The sequence below is a fragment of the Ovis canadensis genome, chromosome 8 (genome assembly GCF_042477335.2).
Source record: "Ovis canadensis isolate MfBH-ARS-UI-01 breed Bighorn chromosome 8, ARS-UI_OviCan_v2, whole genome shotgun sequence".
Classification (NCBI taxonomy): domain Eukaryota; kingdom Metazoa; phylum Chordata; class Mammalia; order Artiodactyla; family Bovidae; genus Ovis; species Ovis canadensis.
This window is the reverse complement of record NC_091252.1, coordinates 94,065,191-94,089,582: the sequence shown is the minus strand read 5'-3', so window position 1 is coordinate 94,089,582 and position 24,392 is coordinate 94,065,191. Positions and strand designations below refer to the sequence as shown.

The 24,392-nt window shown below is 44.0% G+C and overlaps 1 protein-coding gene across 1 annotated transcript in view; it reads right to left on the bottom strand.

Moving 5' to 3' along the window:
* Positions 1-24,392, bottom strand: part of TULP4 (TUB like protein 4) — a 198,080-nt gene that overhangs the window by 148,916 nt on the left and 24,772 nt on the right. The gene's annotated exons all lie outside the window — the stretch shown is intronic.

Here is a 24,392-nt window from a genome sequence, read left to right as displayed (position 1 = left end):
GAATACAGATGCAGATATGGGAATATAACTATCTTTTCAGTATGTTTAGACCATTTCTGCTTTATTGACTATGCCAAAGCCTTTGACTGTGTGGATCACAATAAACTGTGGAAAATTCTGAGAGATGGGACACCTGACCTGCCTCTTGAGAAATCTGTGTGCAGGTCAGGAAGCAACAGTTAGAACTGGACATGGAACAACAGACTGGTTCCAAGTAGGAAAAGGAGTACGTTAAGGCTGTATATTGTCACCCTGCTTATTTATCTTCTATGCAGAGTACATCATGAAATGCTGGGCTGGAAGAAGCACAAGCTGGAATCAAGATTGCCGGGAGAAATATCAATAACCTCAGATATGCAGATGACACCACCCTTATGGCAGAAAGTGAAGAGGAACTAAAAAGCCTCTTGATGAAAGTGAAAGAGCAGAGTGAAAAACTTGGCTTAAAGCTCAATATTCAGAAAATGAAGATCACGGCATCTGGTCCCATCACTTCATGGGAAATAGATGGGGAAACAGTGGAAAGTGTCAGACTTTATTTTGGGGGGCTCCAAAATCACTGCAGATGGTGACTGCAGCCATGAAATTAAAAGATACTTGATCCTTGGAAGGAAAGTTATGACCAATCTAGACAGCATATTCAAAAGCAGAGGCATTACTTTGCTAACAAAGGTCCATCTAGTCAAGGCTATGGTTTTTCCAGTGGTCATGTATGGATGTGAGAGTTGGACTGTGAAGAAAGCTGAGCGCTGAACAATTGATGCTTTTGAACTGTGGTGTTGGAGAAGACTCTTGAGAGTCCCTTGGACTGCAAGGAGATCCAACCAATCCATTCTGAAGGAGATCAGCCCTGGGATTTCTTTGGAAGGAATGATGCTAAAGTTGAAGCTCCAGTACTCTGGCTACCTCATGCGAAGAGCTGACTTATTGAAAAAGACTCTGATGCTGGGAGGGATTGGGGACAGGAGGAGAAGGGAACGACAGAGGATGAGATGGCTGGATGGCATCACCGACTTGATGGACGTGAGTTTGGGTGAACTCTGGGAGTTGGTGATGGACAGGGAGGCCTGGCATGCTGCAATTCATGGGGACACGACTGAGTGACTGAACTGAACTGAGACACTGAAGATATTGTACCAAAATGTGAAATACTGCTACTCTTCTCAGTAAAGTTTTCAGTTAGAAAGTACAGCTATTCTTTCATAGAAAATAGATTATTTATAATTTTTAGGTTTGTTTTTAAATGAGCTAGTAAATTTTTTTATTTCTGTTTTAGTTTCTAATATCGTAAATCAGCAGCTCACACCCACATTGGAGGAGTATTCTTGCCTGGAGAATCCCATGGACAGAGGAGCCTGGCAGGCTATGGTCCATGGGGTTGCAGAGTCGGACACGACTAAAGCAAATGAGCACCAAAATCCACATACTCAAAGCTCTTTTTGGACTTCAATAATTTTTGAGATACAAAGGGGCCCTAAAACCAAAAAGGTTAAAAATCACTGACATCCCAACTCTCCAGAATGGAAGCCTTAAATAACTACTGAAATAAAGTGTCAGTATGTAGGATAAATTTCCATAGTAAAAGCACAGATCAAAGTGTTTCATTTTGTGTATGTTGCTATGGTTTTAAACCAAACTTTTAAAATTAAAAGTTCCATATATGCTAGACAAATAAGGCAGCTATTTTAAAGAAAAATGGCATGCAGCTTTATTATTTCTCAAACGGATAGTGGATATCAAAATCTAACAACAAAAGAACACAATTATAGTCTCCTAATTACTGAAAGCAGGTGCCTATCTTTTATTTTTTAATTCTTTGCTGTTCTTAACTCCATGTAGTTCTTTAGTTTTGGCTTCATTGCTGCTCAGGCTTTTCTGTAGTTGCAGCAAGCAGGGTTTGCTCTCCAGTGAGCCAGCTTCCCGCTGTGGCGGCTTCTCTTGTTACGGGGCCCAGGCTCTAGGGCTGGAGGCTTCAGGTGCTGCAGCTCCTGGGCTCCAGAGCACCGGCTCAGTAGCGGCGGCACACGGGCTTAGTTGCTCCATAGCATGTGGGATCAAGCCCATGTCCCCTGCACTGGCAGGTGGATTCTTTACTACTGAGCCACAGGGAAGCTCAGCTTTTCAGCTGCTAAGCTGTGTCCGACTCCTTGCAACCCCATGACCTGCAAGGCCCAGGCTGGCGCCAATCTTAGTGCTACCATTAACAGAAACAGGCGATGTGGGACGCTCCCCTTCTTTCTGTCTTATCTTCTCAGGAGAAAATAAGGATATAACTGATTAGTTTCTAGGGGAAGCTGATTTTCAAATCAGCACTAGTAAAAGGGTTTGGTATAAAAAGGTTAAAAGGCAACTATTCAACTGAAAGCAGTGACTTGAAACAAATATTTGCACATGTACATCCATGTGCAAAGCAGCACTATTCACAAAAGCTTGAAGGTGGAGGCAACCCGAGTGTCCTCAGACAGATGCGTGAGTAAACAAGATGTGGAAACACATACAATGTTATTCAGCCTTAAAAAGAAATTGTGTCTGAAACATGCTACAACATGGATGAAACTTGAAGACATTACGCCAAGTGAAATAAACCAGACACATAAGGGCAAATATATATAAGTATGATTCCACTTATATGAAGAATCTAGAGCAGTCAATTTCAGAGACAGAGTAGAATGGTGGCTGCAAGGGGCTGGGAGAGGGGAGATTGGGGAGTTCTTAATTAATGGGTACAGACTTTCAGTTTGAGATGAAGAAAAATTTCTGGACCTGGCCAGTGGTAATGGTTGCATAAAAATGTGCATGTACTTCTATTAAGGTCATTGTCGTTGGACTGTACAGGTAAAAATGATTAAGATGATAGATTCGTTATGTATTAATATATCTCACCTTGTTTTTTAAAATCAGGTGAGAAAAACAACTATTCATACAAAGTTTTTCAGTAATAGATTGCATAGTTTTAGCATTATGATGTTTCTACTTTAAAACTATTAATACAGGCCCATGAGCCACCCCTGAATCTTTCATTAGACATAAACAATGCTAACATCTGAATTCTGGCCCAAACATGCTTTTGTTAACTGCAGCTTATTTTCAAACTATTCCTATATTAAATCACTGAAAAATCTATTCCTGCTTTTAGGAGATTACAATCTAAGAGCAAATAATACATGTGCCTGATTGAATTAACAATCTGACAACCATCTCCTAGGAGACAGTAAACTTGTAAGATGCTTCACACTCTAACTTTCCACACCATCCAGTTCTAATGATAAATCAGGAGTCCCAGAATTTGGGAAAGTACAACTTAGGGATAGAACTGTACATCATTAAAAAAAAAATCCTATACTAATTATAGGAACTTCTGGATTAACTGACCAACAAACCTTAACTGAACACCTACCACCCAGGAGGCCCCATGCTACACACGCTGCCCCACCTGTCTCCAGTCAGAGACTCTATTTTCTAACTAGAATTATCTCACTACGGTTTATTCTGGTTTATCTGATTCCTACTTTCCACCAACAAGGATAAAATTTACTATGGGGGGGGATTAAAAACACATGTTTCAGTTATTTTTTAAATCATCCGAATTAATGTTAAACATCAGAGATAATATAAATTGGGGAAGATGTTTTTCATTTAGACAATTTTGATAGAAATGGATTCATTAAAAGCTATAAGGCTGTCATGACTCTGGAAAACTGCTGGTGTTAGCTAGTACTACTGAAGACGTGAATGCTCTGCAAGCAGCAATTCCTCTCCTGAATATGTGCACCAGACAGATCCTTCAAACTCTCCAGGGAATAAATAAACAGCCATTTATAGCAGCAGCGGCATTTACATTAGCCAGACACTGAAACAAACCTAAATGGATCGTGTGTGGTATACTCAAACAACAGAATTCTATACAGCAATGTAAATAAGCACTACACAGAAGAGGAGGGAATTTCACAGGCACAATGCTGAACAGAAGGACCTTATGAAAGAATACTTACAACATGAATTCATTTACATAAAGTTCAAAACAGCCAAACTAATTTATCACTTAAGACTGCATAAGTACAAGTAAAATTTTTAAAGCAAGGCAAATACAAAGCAGTAGACTAGTTACCAGAAAAGGAGAGGGGGCTGGAAACTGCGATTAGGGAAGGGCACAGGCATGGTCTGGCAGGTGCACGATAGCCAGACAGTCCAGGTCTGGATCGGGGCGGCAGTTTGGGGGTGTTCCCTCTGTCATTGTTCTTTACGACCTCTGTGTCTGACATATTTTTCTACATGGATGGTATATCTGACAATAAACAGATTTAACACCTGTGAACCGTATTAGGCATCAGTCCTCTGAAGCTTTTAGATAAAGGGGATGACAAGATGGTGGAGGAGCAGGTGGGCGTGGAGTACTTCTCTCTCCACAGATGCATCAGGAATACATGTTCAGAGCTCTTCAGAGCTAAGGATCTCGCGGAGCACCAGCTGAGAGTGGGCAGGAGTCCCTGAGCACCAGAAAGGCTCAGTAGGATGGGGATTTTAGACAATTCAATTATTAAGGAGTTTTTTTTAGTTATAATGAGTATTCTCTCAATCTAGAAAATCCCAATAAAGAATAAAAAAATGCTATTCTAGTTCTCAAGCTAAGAAAGTGTCCACAAAGAAAATACATACTAACAGTAACAAATGGAGATAAGAAATTTGCAGAATAAAGCTCTATTTCTTTAAAGTATAAAATTTTAAGACAGGAGTTAAGCAGAAGATTGAAATGAGAAGCAAAAAGTAGATTTGGGGAAAAAACATACAGATGTTGCTAGATGAATCCCAAATAGAAAGATAAAATTAACAAAGCAGAAACTTTTGAATGAAATATTCCAAACAAGCTAAAGTTGAAGCTTGTGATTATAAACTTGTTTGTGGGTCTGAGAAAAGAAGAGGAAAAAAAATGAGTTTTCCTGACTGGTGATATAAATTAAACACACCCCAATTTCTAGAAAAGAACCTCTTGATAAAGGTGAAAAAGGAGAGTAAAAAAGCTGGCTTAAAACTCAACATTCAAAAAACAAAGATCATGGCATCTGGCCCCATCATTTCACAGTAAATTGATGAGGGAAAAATGGAAACAGTGACAGATTTTATTTTCTTGGGCTCCAAAATCACTGCAGACAGTGACTGCAGTCATAAAATTAAAAGACGCTTGCTCCCTGGAAGAAAAGCTATGACAAACCTAGACAGCATATTAAAAAGCAGAGACATTCCTTTGCCCACAGAGGTCTGTACAGACAAAGTTATGGTTTTTCCAGTAGCCATGTCTGGATGTGAGAGTTGGACTATAAAGCTGAGAGCCGAAGAATTGATGCTTTTGAACTGTGGTGCTGGAGAAGACTCGAGAGTCCCTTGGACAGCAAGGAGATCAAACCAGTCAGTCCTAAAGGAAATCAGTCCTGAATATTCATTGGAAGGACTGATGCTGAAGCTGAAGCTCCAATACTTTGTCCACCTGATGCGAAGAACTGACTCCTTGGGAAAGACCCTGATGCTAGGAAAGATAAAAGGGAGAAGAAGAGGGCAACAGAGGATGAGATGATTGGATGGCATCATCGACTCAATGGATATGAGTCTGAGCAAGCTCCGGGAGATAGTGAAGGACAGGGAAGCCTGTCCTGCTACAGTCCACGGGGTCACAAAGAGTCAAACAGGACTGAACAACAACAATAAATTTCTACTCCCTGGATGGCAGCTCTGCTGCCTCAGCCGCCTGCTGCCTCGGACCTGGCTCCAGGCAGGGTGGAGGGCGGGTGGCTTCCTCCACCCCAGGGCTCCTAAGCTGTCACCTTTCCACAGACAGCAACGGAGCCTGAACTCCACATTTTTTTTAACTACAATGACCTGCCTCTAATTACAGTCACTCTTCTCCCTGGGGAATTTTCCACAACCCACAAGTATCAAAGGAGCCCAAGGCAGTTCTAATTGGTTACTAATTAGTTTCAATAGTTGCCTTGAGGCTAGTTCAAATTTGCCTTCCAACACTGCTTTTAAGGTAAACTCTCAGATGAACCTAAAGAATGATACATTTAGTGAAGTAAGTGAGCAAGAGAAAAACCAACACGGTATACATTATCACCTATCAGTTCAGTTCAGTCGCTCAGTCGTGTCTGACTCTGGGACCCCATGAACCACAGCACGCCAGGCCTCCCTGTCCATCACCAACTACCAGAGTTCACCCAAACTCATATCCATTGAGTCAGTGATGCCATCCAACCATCTCATCCTCTGTCGTCCCCTTCTCCTCCTGCCTTCAATCTTTCCCAACATCAGGGTCTTTTCAAATGAGTCAGCGCTTTGCATTAGGTGGCCAAAATATTGGAGTTTCAGCTTCAACATCAGTCCTAATGAACACCCAGGACTGTTTTCCTTTAGGATGGACTGGTTGGATCTCCTTGCAGTCCAAGGGACTCTCAAGAGTTTTCTCCAACACCACAGTTCAAAAGCATCAATTCTTCAGCACTCAGCTTTCTTTATAGTCCAGCTCTCACATCCATACATGACCACTGGAAAAACCAGAGCCTTGACTAGACAGACCTTTGTTGGCAAAGTGATGTCTCTGCTTTTGAATATGCTATCTAGGTTGGTTATAACTTTCCTTCCAAGGAGTAAGCATCTTTTAATTTCATGGCTACAATTACTATCTGCAGTGATTTTAGAGCCCCCCAAAATTAAGTCAGCCACTGTTTCCACTGTTTCCCCATCTATTATCACCTATATGTGGAATCTAAAAAAAAAATGAATGTATATAACAAAACAGAAGCATATTCACAGTATAACTAACAGACCATTTACCAGTGGGGAGAGGGAAGGAGGAGGAACAAAACAGGGGTAGGGAATTGAGTGGTACAAATTCCTATCTATAAAACAGACAAGCAATAAGGATAACACAATGTACAGCACAGGGAAATACAGCCATTATATTATTATAACTTTATATGGAACATAATCTATAAAAATACTGAATCACTACGCTGTACACTTGAAGCTAATATTATAAAACAACTATGCTTCATTTCTTTAAAAAAATCAATGGTAAACAGTCTGCGGGGCAGGAGGGGAGGGCTGGGAGACAGGGGTACCTCGGCAGTCACTTGTCTCTTGGCTGCCGCATGAAAAACCTAGGGCACCACTGCAGAGACAGTGGGGTTCAGTAATGATTAAATTATTTTAAATTATTATTTTGCTGTTATTCTCTAGCTCTTAATTCTCAAAACATGCTAGTGAGATGATAACTAAAGACTTGAATGCACACTTGGGCCCAGGCTTATTTACAAGATGCAATCTTACATTTTCCTGTTGACTGTCCACTTCAGAGACATCTTCCACAGAAAAGCTGTCTTAGTCCAAACAGCACTAGCTCCTTTCGATACTCACAGTACACAGAAGCACCGCCCAGACTCACAGGGCAAGAGTCTTCCCTGCTCGTGGTACAGCTGTTTTTCTGTGTAATCCATCACACCTACTAAACCACAATTCTCTCTCACCTGCAGTACCCACCAGTAGTGCATTTAGTGAAGTGTTCAATAAAGTTTTAGGTACAGTGTAGCGCCCCAAACAGTCTTCTAAGAAAAAAAGAAGCAATAAATGCTGACTGAATGCTCTTCATAAACCCAGTCATTAACACCAACCATTCAAATCTGAGCCTTTTGCGAGCCTGAGGCACTGCAGCCCAGGCGAGTGAAAGAATTTGAGGAGAGGGCAGGGGTCCGAGGCTGTGTTCAGAGAACAGGGAAGAGAGACATTTTCGGGGAAGGTTACTCCTATTTACTTTCTGCGCTTGATTTCTACTGCCAGTTCTGAGAACATGAACCATCTGTACAGAGAAAGGAGGGCATGGAGACTGCAAGACAGACTGATTACAAGCTGAAAAGAGAGCAGGAGTTAGATACTTCTGAGGATGAACCCACACCTGAAACTTAGATGCTAAAATACTGAGGCACCATTTACAGGGCTCCCTGGTATCAAAAGTCAAGTGCCTTCACCAGAAAGGGAGAGCATCTCACTTATCAAAGTGACAAGGACCAAGAAACAATCATTCCTAGCGTCACGTGGATGCAGAGAAATGAGAGACAATTTGGTGATATAATTCAAAAGACTTAAAATGCGACAAACCATTTGATTCAGCAATTCTACTTCTGGAAATTTATCAAACGAAAATAATCTTCTACAAAGATATAGCTATAAGGGTTTCCACCACAGCATTTTTATAAGAGAAAAATTTGAGTTAACTTCTATGTCCAAAATGGGATATTAGTTCAGTAAATGTTGGTAAAGACATAAGGCAGAGAAATATGCACCCACCAGTAACTATATTATAGACAACCAGGGAGTGACATGGTAACATGCTCTCAACAGCAGAGGTAAAAAGTGAAATCACAGGTCACAGCTCTGTAGGGCCTGCCCACTACTATATAACTAGATCTTGAGTAAATTACAACAAACAAAATTTGTGCTGGACTTACAGGAAAGCATGAGAGATCTCTGAGGAAGGCATACATGGACGTGCGGGCGCAGACAGACAGACACACACACACAAATACAGGAGAAAGCTGGAGTTATCCAGCAAATGCAGACATAAGATACATATCTGTCCGGAATTGTCTGGACTGATGCTGATATAAACAGTGGAATCAAAATTAGGTGCCTAAATGTCCCAGTTTCCCTGGAACTGTGTCACTTTCAGCACTAAAGATCCCACATCGCAGGAAACCCCTCAGTCCTGGGCAAACCAAGCAGCTGGTCACACTCTCAGGTACTTGAACTCTGGCCCAGCCTCAAAGTGGAGAGACTGAACCTGAAGGACCAACATTCCGCAGGGCCCACAGCGGAGGTCAAAGCTGCCCCAAGGAAACTGGAACTGTAAGGGATGAAGTGTCAGAGGCTCAGAGTGAGCAAGTCTGAGAGAGAAAAGTCTCAGGGGGACCCACTTCAGTAACTTTTACCTCCAGGAGCTCAGCAGGTCCTCACAATAAATCTTGAAGAAAAACGTCCTGGCTTCTCGCAGAGGAAGGGGAAAAGGAATCACCTGGAAATACAGCAGAGCACTCTGCTCTTCTTAACAAGGCTCACCCTCCTGAAAAACTATTTAACCAGGGCCTAACCAATCAGGATTTTCTAAGAGCAGAAGTGACCTGGGAGCAGAGACAGACCCAATTCCAGACCACCCTGGCCAACCTGCTCCACCTAAGCAGAGGGTAGGGGAACAGAGAAAAATACTTGAAGAAGGTCCAGAGGTTAACGGCCCACACAGACAGACCCAGAGTCCTGGGGATGTCACGGACAGCACGGGCGTTACGGGTAACGACACTCCATTATAGACCTGACAGGTGCTAAGAATCAGTCTTAAATGCTGTCACCACGAAACAGAAATGCCAATTATGAGAGGTGATGGAGGTGTTAAGTCACACATTCTGCAATATGTAAGTGTATCACATCATCCCTATACACCTTAAACTTATACAACGTTATGTCAATTATGTTGGAAGAAAAAATAAAGAAATGCAGGAAAAGGGCAGGGGAAGGGGAACAGGGAAACTTGGAAGTGACAGAACTGCTCCGCGTGTGGATATGACGGTGGTTATACAATGCTATGCTTCTCAAGATGCACAGAGCTATACACTAAACAGGTGAATTTACTGTATATAAACTGTACCTTACTTTTGAAAACCAGTGTCTGGCACAGAGTAAATGCTACACAGTGTTAGTGATGATTATTAATGTTGCTGCTGCTGCTAAGTCACTTCAGTCATGTCCAACTCTGTGTGACCCCATAGACGGCAGCCCACCAGGCTCCCCTGTCCCTGGGAGTCTCCAGGCAAGAACACTGGAGTGGGCCGCCATTTCCTTCTCCAATGCATGAAAGTGAAAAGTGAAAGTGAAGTCGCTCAGCCGTGTCTGACCCTCAGCGACCCCATGGACTGCAGCCCACCAGACTCCTCCATCCATGGGATTTGCCAGGCAAGAGTACTAGAGTGGGGTGCCATTGCCTTCTCCAATTAATGTTGCTACTGTTACGTATCAGGCACTAAGTTGGGTGCTGAAAACACAATGGTGAGCAAATAGAGATGTGGTCCTACCACCAAGGGGCCAACAAGCCCAGTGACACAGGTTAGATATTAATCAAATGCTCATGGCAAAGACAGAAGCCACAAAGGGGAGGTGTGTGCTGTTCTGACAGCTGCGACCTGAAGGAAGAGGAGATGTCAGGTCCACGATGGAGGAAATGGTGGAGGCAAAGGGAGAATCACAAGCAAAATGGGACAGCATGTGCTAAGACCATGGCGAAGGCCAAGAGAACACAGTGCTCTGGAGAAACCTGAAACAGTGCGAGTGTGGGAACTGTTCACACCCAAAACCACACTGAGACATCACCTCACACTCAACAGGACAACTAGTATACAAAAACACTGACAGGGATATGGAGAAACCGGAATGCTTACGTATTGCTGACAGGACTGCACAATAGTATAGCTGCTATGGAATATGAAGTTTCCAAAAAAAAAAAAATACAACCATCGTATGATCTGGCAATTCTACTTCCAGATGGACACAAGAGAACTGAAAGTAGGATCCTGAAGAGAGGCCTGCACACCCAGATTCACAGCAACATTATTTACAATCGCCAAGATGTGGGAGAAAAGCAAGTGTCCATCATCAGATGAATAAACAAACAAAACATGGCATACACATACAAAGGCACATTATTTGGCCTTAAAAAGGAGAGAAATTCTGACACACCACAACATGGATGAACCTCGGAAACATCTGGCTAAGTGAAATAAGACAATCACAAACAGACAACTACTGCGTACTCCATTTACACAACGCATGTGAAACAGTCATATCCGTAGAAGCAGAAAGTAGAACAATGACTGCCAGGGGCTCCAGGGAGGCAGGAACAGGGGAGTCACTGTTTAACAGGTGCAGAGTTTCCATTTTGCAAGGGGAAGTTCTGGAGACTGGTTGTCTCCAGACAGCCATATATTCATTCACAAGAGTATGAATATATTAATATACAGAACTGCACATTAGAAACAGTTAAGATGCTGTTTCATGTTATACATTGTTCAACACAATAAAAAAGAAATCTGTGTTCACAAACACACGCACACACAGTTGAGACGTACTCACTGGACTACAGAACACCTCCCCCACCCAACACCTTACCCACCACATTACTAAAGGCCTATTTAAAGCAGTTCCTTTTAACCAGTATGTTATATCCACCTATGAAGAAAAACTTACAAGACATACTAAGAGGCAGAAAACACAGTTTGAACAGACAGAGCGAGCATCATAACCAGACTCAGAAATGGCAGGGATGCTGGAATTATCAGACCAGGAATTTAAAAGGACTATGATTATTATGCAACCCTGAATATTCATTGGAAGGACTCATGCTGAAGCTCCAACACTTTGGCCACCTGATCCGAAGAGCCCACTCACTGGAAAAGACCCTGATGCTAGGAAAGACTGAAGGAAAAAGGAGAAGGGGGCGGCAGAAGATGAGATGATTAGATAGCATCACTGACTCAACAGACATAAATCTGAGCAAACTCCAAGAGATTGTGGAGGACAGAAGAGCCTGGCGAGCTACAGTTCATGGGGCCGCAAAGAGTTGGACATGACTTAGTGACTGAACAACAATCCTCTAAATAAGAAAGGAATTGCTTATTTTTTTTTTCCATTAAAAGAGCTGGAAACTTAGGACTTTTAATAGGTTAAGCTACAGTCATCTAAGACCCTACAGCCTTGGATGACAGTAAATGCATGAATACAATTAGATAATTAGTTTTTCTTGAAATACTAATAAACACCATTACGATTCAAAGTTCCAAGTAGCTAAAAACATCCCCCAGGCCCCTCAGGTGATGTCACCACACAGAGGCTGACAGGAACACCAATAACTCAGGGTCGTTTCACAGACTCACCACACTGCAGGACGCTCCAACCAGCTCCGGGCTAGTACATACAGAAGAATAAACAAGTCTAGGTTAGGGGAGAAAACACCCTCTTGGTCATGCCTGAAAGGAAATATAAAATGTCAGCCGTTTCCCATACAAAAAAGAAGAAACTGTCAGAGTCAAGCGAAGAATTTGGAAAACAACTGTGGCATCAGCTCTACTCAGAGGCCCACACTCCTGAGAGTGGTTCTATCTCCCACACTCCTGAGAGTGGTTCTATCTCCATGAAAGGGACACTGATTACAATAAATCTGAATCTTAACACATCTCTGGGATTACTTAAAACTTTAAAGCTTATTTCAATACTAACATAAATTTCAGTAATTTTTTTTTAAACTTACAACTTGAAGTTCTTTCCAAAACACTAACTGACCTGGATTTTAATAGATAAAGGCAATTTGTTCATTTTTCATGAATACCTATACACTGTTAAACTAAGATGAAAACAAGTATCATTTTACAGCATGATGAATCCATTTGTTTCCGCGTCTGCTGCCATCTCTTTTACCTGCAGAAATAATCCCCTGGCATTTTCATGTTTTTCATATAGCAAGGGCTCAAATGGGTGCTGGAATGCAGCCAGCAGCTGAGAGAGAGCAGAAATGCTGGCTGTGGCCCAGCCTCAGCTGGATTCTATGGGAAGGATAACTTCCAAGTGCTCCCTCCCTGGTTCCAATGATGAGCAAGAATGCCCGACCCTTGGGCAATAGATGGACAGGGCAGACACAGAGAGCACGCCCGACAGTCCATTGAGGTGGTATCCTGGTGCAGAGGGCAGGGCAGGAAGGCAGGGGACCAGAGCTGACTGATGGCCCAGTGCTCAGACAAGGGGACACATTTCCAATCCTAACACAAGCTCAGGGCTACACAGAAGCAGCTGTGGGTGTTCAGTAATTTCCAGTCCATAGACAGAGTCCCAGCTTGGTGAGCAATACCAACACACATGCCTGGGCAAGCACGAATGAGCAGTCAGTCCTGGGCTATAAAGGACACTGCAGCATGAAGCCAGGTAGGAATCATCTTATCCATCAGGAACAGAGAGCAGAATATACATGTCTACATCATAAACATATAGCCAGCAAAAGTATTTTCTTACTTTGTCAAAACTCTCAAGAGTGTGTGTGTGTATGTGTGTGTGCACGCTCAGTCACTTAGTCATGTACAACTCTGTGACCCCATGGATTGCAGCCCACCAGGCTCCTCTGTTCACGGGATTTTCCAGGCAAGAACACTGGAGTGGGCTGTCATTTCCTCCTCCAAGGGATATTCTTGGCCCAGGGATTGAACCCACGTCTCCTGCACTGGCAGGCGGATTCTTTACCACTGAGTCATTCTCACATTATGACCATGATGACATTTTGGACAGAAATATTTTCAACTCCTCATAACAATGGCACTACATGTTCAATCAAGCAACAATAAACAATTATTATAAAACATCTACCAAGTAACCATTCATTTCCCCACGTAGCTCAGTCAGTAAAGAATCTGCCTGCAATGCAGGAGATCTGGGTTCGATTCCTGGATCAGGAAGATCCCCTGGAGAAGGAAATAGCAAATCACTTCAATATTCTTGCCTGGAGAATCCCATGGACAGAGGAGCCTGGCGGGCTATAGTCCATGGGGTCACAAGAGTCGAACATGACTTAGCAACTAAACCACCACCACCACCAAGTAACTAGCCCAAGACTTGATAATACAAAATTAATATAAAAATCTGGACAAGATCTGGTCCCTGACCTTAAACAGGTCACTGTCTAACTAATGAAAGCAAAACTCACAACCATGAAATAATCTGAGAACGATTAAGAGTGAAGTGTGGGATTTTGTATGGGCTTGAACAAAGACCTCTTGGGAGTTGAACCTCTGTAGAAAATCTTGCCTGAAAATCAGAGCTGAGTCCATACTGTCTGTGACTATGATGGGCACAGAGAAGGAGAAAAGGTGTATTTGTGGCAGATGACGTGTGGTTTAACCTTTCATCATGGCAGCACCCAAGAGTTAGGTACTATCTCCATTCTACAGACAAGGAAACCAAGGTTCATTATATTGGGCAGGTCACTTAACCAGTGGTCTTAGTTTTTTCACTTGTAAAATAACAAACTTCAAATTGGAAAAGGAAAAGCACTAGTTTCCTCAAAGTGACTCAGAAATCTGAAGTGGGCAGGACTCTGGGGCAAACGTACCAAGTTCTAGGGTCAACAGCAACACCCACTTCCCCACTGAATACCTGGCTGTTATAAACTTAGCACTGAGAAGAGCACCTAGCGTACAATGAAACGAGATAAAACGAGAGGCGTGAACGGAGGGACAAATGGCACAACACAATGGGCTTCAAGGCGACTCTCCCTCATGGTGGCTCATTTCCTTAGATGTCGAGTTTTTGTTGTCTGTTCATATTTCAGAGTTCTTAATCAGTGGGGTGAGGATGGCATTCTTCTAGAGAGGATTTGTGTTTACTTCTACCAAGCCCTTGGGCACTTCAACCCAGATGCACTGAGATGAGCTTCTCAGCCTGGGGTTTTCCAAACTACGCAGGTAGCATAAATTCAAATTCCAAATCCAACAAGATTCAAAAGGAACTCTCTTTTTTAGAGCTAAGAAAATATCTCCTTCCTTTGCTAATGGATGTTCTTGCCCCACGCACGCACCCAGCCTAGCCCTTCAACAAGGTTCAGTTGAAACCATCTCCTGAAATCTAGGTCCCCAGAATGAGTAGAAGTCCATTCACTATCATGTCCCACTATAGTTTTAGATCCTCTCTCTCTGTCTCAGAAACGTTCACTCTTCTTTACCTTTTTCCCCACCTGTGGATTTCTCACTTTCTTATAATAAGGATTATAAAAGGGTGTTTGTTTCATTTTCTACAGGTGTTTATTCTCATTTTCTTCAGGAAGTGTTTCTAGCAGGACAGCTTCCAGAATATCTGGTAGCTTCCATTTCCAGGAGTGGTCCACACTCTGCCCTCTACCACCTTCCATTGTGGGTTTGGAAATCATCCCTAAGGTGAGCAAGAGCTGAAATCAGGTGAGCGGTCCAACTAGGAGACACCCAGAGCAGACGAAGGAAACACAAAGGCCCACGTGAGATGCAGTGAGGGCGGCTCGGCAAGTGTAGGCCCCAGGGTGTGGTGACTACAGGGGACAAAATGCAGGCGTTCACTTCATCATATACGTGCTCAGTCAATTCTGTCATGTCCGACTCTTTGCAAACCTATGGATTCTAGTTCCTCTGCCCATAGGATTCTCCAGGCAAGAACACTGGAGTGGGTTGACATTTCCTACTTCAGGGGGCCTTCCCCACTCAGGGCTTGAACCCACCTTTCCTGTCGGGTGCCTTTCCCTTCTCCAGATATATAACAATTTTAAAAATTCAATACAATGCCGGGAATTGTAGTCCAGCAGAACAAGGCAAGACAGGGAACAACACATTTTTGGGCGGCGGGGCAGGAATGCAGAGGTTCCTGTCTTTTCCTGTCTTTCCGGCTGAAGGACACGGGCACCTATGCCTATGCCTGCTGGGGCCTGAGCAGAGCTGAACTGCCCCACCCTGCTGGCAGAGAAGCTCCTCACCAAGAATGGCCAGCCCTGACCTCTGACCTTCAACTCCAGGACCATGAACTCCAGCTCCATCAGGACCCAGACCGTTAGCCCAGAACCCTGACCCTCAGCCCCAGCAGGACCCAGACCCTTAGCCCTGACCCCTGACCCTCAGCCCTGGAAGGACCATGATCCTCAGCCTTGACCCCTGACCCTCAGCCTCTCAGGACCCAGACCCTCAACCCTGACCCTTAACCCTCAGCCTTCCAGGACCCAGACCCTCAGCCCCAGAAGGACCATGAGCTTCAGCCCTGACCCCTGACCCCCAGCCCCAGAAGGCCCCTGATCCTCAGCCTCCAAGGACCCAGACCCTCAGTTTCGGAAGGAACTGTGATCCTTAGCCTGGACCCCTGACCCCCAGCCTCCAAGGACCCAGATCCTCAGCCCTGGAAGGACCATGATCCTCAGCCCTGACCTCTGACCCTCAGCTCCAGAAGGAACCATGATCCTTAGCCCTGACCCTCAGCCCTGGAAGGACCATGATCCTCAGCCCTGACCCCTGACCCTCAGCCTCCAAGGACCCAGACCCTCAGCCCTGACCTCTAACCCTCAGCCCCTGAAAGACCCTGACCTCAGCTCCTACCTGACCCTCTCCCTGCTGGGGACCCAGCTTATCTGGGTGAGTCTCAGCCGTGGATGCTAAACTTTGGCCCCATTCCCTACTCAGCAACCCTAAACAAAGCCTGGCCACTACAGAGCCCTGCCCTAGATACCAGGCAAAGCCCTGCACCCCCAGTTCCCACCCTCCCTGCAGAACCATCCCCAATCCCACCTGGACAGGGCTCTGAACTTGCATGCCCTCATCACCCAGCCCTCACTACCAGGCTCAGATCCTCCTGGGTCCCATTCAGCTCACAGGTGCAGACCCTGTACCCGAACAGGCTCCATGGCCAGAGAACTTCTCTGAGGGGTCTGCTCCAGGGAACTGATGGTGATCCCAGCCCAAGCCCTCCCGCTTCACAGGCAGGGCACGCGGAGACTCCCAACTCACCCACCAGCAGCTTCCCACCCAGAGTTTCTCAACCTCTGACCTTCCCAGCACTACTGGCACTAGGGCCTGACTGTTCTCCAGGCGCCGTGGGGGGTGGAGCAGCTCCCCGCCCCACCTTCTCGATGCTGGAGTCTACCAGTGTGATGACCACATGTTCCTGGACGTGACGACCACATGTTCCTGGACGTGGCCCAGTACCCCTACCAGGAGAGAACCACTGTCCTAACCTCTTAGCTCACCAGGGATCCCAGGACTCAGGCTGGGGTCCAGTGGAGGACCCCAACATTTCCATTCTGTGCTCAGGGACACAAAGTCAGTGCAAGGACAGGGCACAACCCCCTGCCCCCCTGCAAAGAGAGTCCCAGTGGTCATGCAGAAAGAAAAACAGGTGCCATGCATCACAGAAAATTAGTTTACAAAAGGTGCTTTATTTAACCAGGTATATCCAAAATATTATCCTTTCAACATGTACTACTTAATAAAGATTGAGATTTTTTACATTCTTTATTCATAAAAAATAATTCAAGTACACAGATCTAGTTAATTCAAGTAGGAAATACGGTTAGAAGCCCCACATACAGGAAATGAGATGAATGAAGTGGATGTTCCATTATTGGAAATAAATTATCAGTTGTGTTATGCTACTGTCAAATCATAAGATTCACAGCACAAGCCAAACCTTGTCACATTCTATATCAAGGCAATATCTTACGCAGAAATTTGGTTATATAGATTGGGGAATAAGCGGACCATCACCAAGGGCTTGGAAATGTTTATTATTCTAATTCAATTATTATTGAATGTAGCCAGGCATAATGCTTCAAGATTTTTTATTATCTTTTTATTACAACAATAACCATACAAGGGAAAGTGTGATAATTAGCAAAAATGATGCTCAAAGCAGCTAGATAAGGATTCAGTGTCACACCACTACATCTCAGCACTTAAGGGCACACAACTCTAGCTTTTCACGTAACGTAATGTTCCATATATGAAACAGCTGAAAGAATTCAAAACTGAGAAAAAGCTGAAGTGAGATTCATCAAGGAAGGTATCTGTGTCTCTAGAGGACCCATATACCTGCTTCCCACAGTTGTTGTCACAGTGACACAAATGAAAGTGAAAAGTGTCGGGGGAAAAAATCAGTTAATTCACAGTACTGTTGAGTAGGTGTGCAAATAAAACATGAAAGAATTAAATGCAGAACTTTCATCTTCATATGATTCTCTCTAATCAGGGGAGTAGCACTTCTTCCCAAAAAGCAGCATTACCTCAAATAGAAGAGAAGACACTGGGTAACAGGAAAAAGGATAATGATCCAAACCTCCCATAAACCACATTTCAATCAAGGGCAATAATCACAGCTGGAGATAACGAATACAAATCTTAGGTTCAGGCAATGATTTATATCACCCAAGTGCTCAGAAGGGATTCACAGTCATTCATCAAACGCTTAGCTTTTGGAAGATACAGATCATTTCTATTTCCTTCAAGTTCTTATACTGCAACCTTAAGATCTTAAATAAAACAGTATTTGTATACCAATACATGGAAAAGCCTGGCCCAGGACTAAACAAGAAAGAAAAACGGACTGGAGTTAGCAGGAAAAGAAGGTTGTAGTACAAGTATAAAGTCAAAGCAAGTACTTAATGAATAATGAATATGCATTGTTATTTTAATGAATCTATTAAAAGCACGAATCTCTGCAGAAAGAATTTAAAGCATCTGATAAAAAGTGCATACAAAATAAGATTATCACCTTATAAAACAATTTTAAAACAGGAAAGAAAAAGGAGACAGCAAAAATGTTTGACACTGAGCACAAAAAACCTGGCCTTAAGTATGCCTGCACCCAGAGCGGAAGGAGACTCAGGATGGCTTATGTAAATCTTATTGTCAGAAATGAGGAAACTATTACCTAGGAAAGAAACTTTCCCCCTCTAACTGTATTCTGAAAAAAATTTCAACATCAAAGCACTGCAGAAAGGCCATCAGATGATGGAAAAGATACGTCTGTAACAATCTCACACAAATGTAAAAGATTTACAGTTACTTCCTATAGTAAGTTGAAGCTCCAATACTTTGACCACTTGATGCAAAGAGCCCACTCATTGGAAAAAACCCTGATGCTGGGAAAGATCGAGGGCAGGAGGAGAAGGGGAGCAGAGGATGAGATGGTTTGGTAGCATCACTGACTCAATGGATAAGAATCTGAGCAAGTTTGGGGAGATAGTGAAGGAAGCCTGGCGTGCCACAGTCCATGGGGTCGCAAAGACTCAGACACCACTTAGTGACTGGACAACAAAATAGTAAAACGTGAATAAAAGGTTACAGCAGTTTTTGGAGTGCCAGGGTACTGTGGTTTGAAATGTGCTATTAAGAGAGAATAGGTCCTTTCCAGCCTTCCTGAAAACTTGACTCTTAATCAGACTAGCCTGACTAAGAAAAGGGGCCTAAAGCATACATACACTCCACCTCCGGCCTGCCCCTGGCTCGTGAAGATCCGCCAGCAGTCCCTTTCATCCCCTGGGCTGATGAAAGGATTAAAAACCAGGGTGGGAAAAAAAGACCTCTCTCCTTAGCCTGGTTCTATAAACAAGGAAATTAAGGCAAGGACTTCAACCCAAGGACCCCAAAGTCAGACACCAGTAAAATGCATGGAAACTAATGAGGAGCTTGTGTCCCTCTCCTGTTTCTGAACATCCTGCCCAGAAGGTTCCTGAGCTGAGGCGGCTAGCTCTAGCAGGCCCTATGCAATGATCCATGTCCTTCCCAGCCAACTTCCCAAACACTTGGGAGCACCGAGGATTCAAAGCGGACTATTTTTTTTCTCAGATTTAACACAGCTGCTGTTTCTGCTAAATAAAATATTTTAAAAATACAAACAACTAAATTCATTTATCCATACACCTGTCCTGCTATTAGTTCAGTGAACAAACACCTGTAGACTAAGAATGCTGCCTTCGTATCAGCAAACCAAGGTTGTGGCCATCAAACTATCAGCCACTAGAGGCCCCCCAACCCTCTCCTTCCTGACAGTGAGACCTGAGGGAACTCAGGATGGTTCTGGCCCCAGATGGCTAAGGTGGGATGATTCCACATCAAAGGAACAATGTCAGTGAGCCCAGACTCTTGCAGCTTCCCATACATAGAAAAATGTGAAATTCCTTAACTTAGGAGGTTTGGTTTCCTTGAATCAACAGTCATCTTTTGATGTTCCCACTACTTGGCTTTTGCCGCACAAACTCTTCTACATCCCGGCTCCTCCCTTACCCTTGGGAGTAGTTTCTCAGAGTGATATGACAGGCTGTCTTCTGGGCTTTCAGTCCTCAGAAAATTGGCCGAATAAAACATAATTCTCAATTCCTAGGCTGTGCATTTTTTTTTCAGTTGACAACTTGAGCATCTTACACCCCAGCCTCTGTGCTAAGCAGTGAAGAAACTACAAATAAAACACATCCTTGACTTCCCAATTTAGAAGACAAATGACAGTGTTTCCCTCTCCCAATTTAAACAGTTAAAATGTGTACTGCACCTAAGAACACACCTTTCAAACACTATTAGGATGTACAACTGTCTCCTGCAAACCCGTCGACAGCCTGGGCCTCAGATACAGGGTCACCCGACTACGGCCACCTTCCTGAGGACAGCGGGCATTCAGCTCTGTTCCCACAGCCAGCAGGGGCTGTCCCAACCATTTTCAAAGCTACAGAGGCACTGAGGCAGCCACTGAAGGGGAAAGCAGGTCGCGCAGGTCTCCTCAGGACCACTGCTTTCTCCTTTGGCGTGAAGCAGTGTTTAACTTCACTAAAGACTTTGTATAAGAAACTAATCTTTACGGTGAAAAACAAAATCTACATTTAGGCAGCCACTTACCCCCAAAAAGCTAAGAAAATGAACCCCCCCCAAATTAACAAAGCTGATTTTAAGTAACCAGGGAGGATAAAGTAATAAATGACCAGTGGAAAGTATTATTAATAAAAAAGCAACACTCCCACACAAAAAAAGATACAAAGGCACAAAAGCATAGTACCAAGAACTTGACACAGCTTCAGTTATTCATTTTATAATGTGTAAGGCTTCTTTTTAAATGCATTCATATTACACTAGGCTTGCTATCACAAGATTAATGTTGTGCAGTTCTAGTTAAAATCCACCCCAAGGCCTACCTCTCAACAACAAGCACTGAAGTTGATCAATAGAAGGAAGTGAAGAGAAAATATATTTTAAAAATATGCCATTTTCTCACTTACCAAATGATCAATTTCGACTCCCCAGTTTCTGAGAAAGCCAAACCCATACATCTGCCATGAGGCATCTCTGTCTATCCACATATACGGTTACTGTCTCACACTGAGTCTGCTCATAAGGAGATATCACCCAGTTTCAAACATGGTTCTGAAGTAACGGCCTATGTTCTAGGGAATGACTGTCTAGGTAGAAGAGTTCATGAGCTAATCCCAGGCCAAGTTAAGTACCCAGTGTTCACAGTTGTCTGCTGCATCTGAGAACTTTCTGGAAGAAAAAGAAGTCTGTGTGCTGTGTGCCTCAGTACCATTCCAGAGGCTGGGGAAGGAGACAGGCCAGGACACGGTCCTCGTCATGCTAGTGTCAAACGACTGGGCTGGGAGGGGGAGAGTTTTCGTTTCTTTTCTTTTTTAACGTTTATCTGAAGTTAAACACTGCTGAAATCATTTGAAACTTACTGATATTTTCCCACAGTTTAAGCCATGTATTAAATAAAGACTTGATAAAGACTATATTAAAGCCACAAAGGGAAAGATCAGGAGCTGAACTTGGCTCTTTCTTAACAATGGCTCTTCCTCTATTGACAATGAAGCTGCATTGTCAATAAAATCCACCAAGAGCGGACACCTTGAAGAGTCTGAAATGAGCTGTGAAACCAGACTCTACCCTTCCCCTAGTACTTCATCTAAAGCAAATACAGTGCTGTCCACTTAACTGACAATCAACATATTTAAGATCCCTTGAAGTCATCACTCCACAACTATGATGATGAATTTAGCATGAGAGGAAGGGAGCCCCTGCCTCTCGCTGAGAAGGCCCAACACAAAACTGACATGAACAATGAGATCCGACCCAGCCCACCCTGAGCTCCCCCACACCAGGAAGGCAGCAGAGGACAGGGAGGAGGAGCTGTTCCTGCCTGTGTGGCCCTGCTGCAAACTTTCCCGTCAGCTCTCACACTGAACTCTGACTACACAATCCTAACAAAGTGACATCAAGCATTATCACTGCCACACAGGCTAGTCCATAAGTCACATGCCCCACAATGGACTTGGGCTAATACAACAGTACTTCCCCTACACACATGCACGCATGCACGTTTTAATGTCCATGAAGCCATCTCCATCTTTCCCTGACCTCTCTGGCTGAAGAACTGTAAAGGGGGCACCTGGGACCAGGAGGAGCCAGGCAAAAGGACACTTACAGATCCTAAGAGCTTAGGGCCTATCTGCACAACAGAAATGCCTTGGGATGTCAGCAGAGAGAGTGCTGCCCTACACCCATTACTTCCCAGTAATTCCAAATTAAAGACCCACAGTGCTGTGGGCAGGGGATCGGAAGGTGTGCGGGTCACAAGTCAGCACCCTCTACACCACTGTTGCCTGCGTAAACTGTGCACTGAGGACCAGGGGGCAGCCGAGGCAGTCACTGATCAGGGTCGTGTGTGCTCTTTCACAGTCAACTAAGAACATGTTGCTTTTGTTGCCTCAGAAGAAGGGTCTCCCCAGTTCATTACGGGTCCTGCTGCTGCTCAAGAAGAGCTGAGTGCCCTGGGAGAGACCACGAGGAGAGACAAGGTTTATGGGGGCCCTTGAGGGCCACAGAGAGGAGCACACATCTAACTCTGAGCACAGAGGGAGCCCCTGAAGAGCTTTCTGCAGCAGACAAAAACATTTTGGTTTTCAGGCTCAGGCCAGTGTGGCTGCCTTGTGGAAGAGCCCTCGGGGGACAGAAACAAAGCAGAAAGCACAGGCAGGGGGTTGTGGCAGTGGGCCAGCTCCAGTCACTAGTCGGAGGACCTGCAGGGTGGTGGAAAGTAAGTCATCTCTCTGTGTTCCAGTTTCTGACATGATCTGTCAACCAGGGATAGTACAGTATCCACCTCGGTGATCTGAGAATTCACTGAGTATTTACAATGTGCTTCAAGAACAATGGCTGGTATACGCAAGGAGCTAAATCATCTCACTCACTGTGACCAGTGTAACACTATCGTCACCTGCCTCATGGTATTCTCATTAGAACTACACAGTTCAAGTTAATTCATGTAATGCCCTTAACGAAGTACCTGGCACATAATAAATTCTCAATAAATGTCAGCTCTTACTGTTATCATCACAGCTGATTCCCAGTTGGCGTGGCAATAACTGAAGAACAGGACAGGGTTGCTATGAACAGGTACAGAGGTTTCATTTGGCAAGTTAAGTTTGCAGTTTCTGTGAAACATCTAAATGTCAAGGTCAAGTAAGTAGCTGGACACATAAATCCAAAGCTCAGAGGAGAAGTCTGGACTAGAAGTATGAATTCCAGAGTCAGCTACATCAAGATGAGTTAACTACAAAAAAACAGTGAGTCCATGAGGGAGAGAATAAAGATGAAGGAGAAAAAAGGGTCCAGTGACAAACGCTATGGAACTGCAACACTGAGGCCACACCAAGCGGAGGAGCCAAAACTGAGAAAGAAGAGGCAAGAGGAGGAGGGGACCGACAAGGGGCGGAGTCTTACCAATGGAGCCAGGAGGTCTGCTGGGAGTTCAGGCTGGATGAAGACACTGGATGGGGCCCCATGGAGGTCACACCAGTGGTTCTGATGAGGGCATTTTTATTAACAGCATCTTATGTATTCACTTCAACTCTACTTAACTTCCATTTACAACACTATCTGTAAAAGAACATGTGTTCCAAAGCAATGTGCAGTAAAGTCAGTAGACTGAAGTCCATTCCAGTGAGGTCTGGAGTAAATCCCTCAACAAGGGTGTCTGATCTCTCCTCAATTAAAATGGCAAGGCTGGACCAGATTCCCAAACACAGGTAATGAGTTCCCCAGGCATCTAAAACCCATGAATCAAAGTCCATAAGCTATTTTTCTATATTTAAAACATGTACTGATCACGTCTCAGCCTTTTGGCTAAGAAAAAGTATGTGGATGAAAACTACTTCCTGCCTAATACATCAGCAAACAAATGGCTTGCAGCCATCAAGCCAGCAGCCACTGCAGCCACCACCCCCAGATGGAGAAGAGCAGGATATCAGCCCTAGATAGTTAAGGTGCATGTTGAAGGAACGACTTCAATAAGCCCAGACTCTGACATCGTCCCATACAGAGAAAAGTGCTGAATTCATTACCTTAATTAACAGTAATCCTTTGATGGTCCGACCACTTGGTTTTTGTCGCAAAAACCCCTCTATATCCTGGCTCCTCTCTTCCTCTTCAGAGTAGTCCCTCAACATTATGTGAGAGGCTGTCTTCTAGATCTAAGTCCTCAGTTTTGTTCACCAAATAAATCATAATTCTCAAATTATAGGCTTTGCTTTTTTTTCAGTCTACAAATGTAAAACACTGAGAGCTATGCATCTCCCTAAGATTAAGACTCTTGAGAGTCCCTTCGACAGCAAGGAGATCAAACCTATCAATCCTAAAGGAAATCAGTCCCAAATATTCATTGGAAGGACTGATGCTGAAGCTTCAATATTTTGGCCACCGGATGCAAAGAGCTGACTCATTGGAAAAGACCCTGATGCTGGGAAAGACTGAGGGCAGAAGGAGAAGAGGGCGACAGAGAAT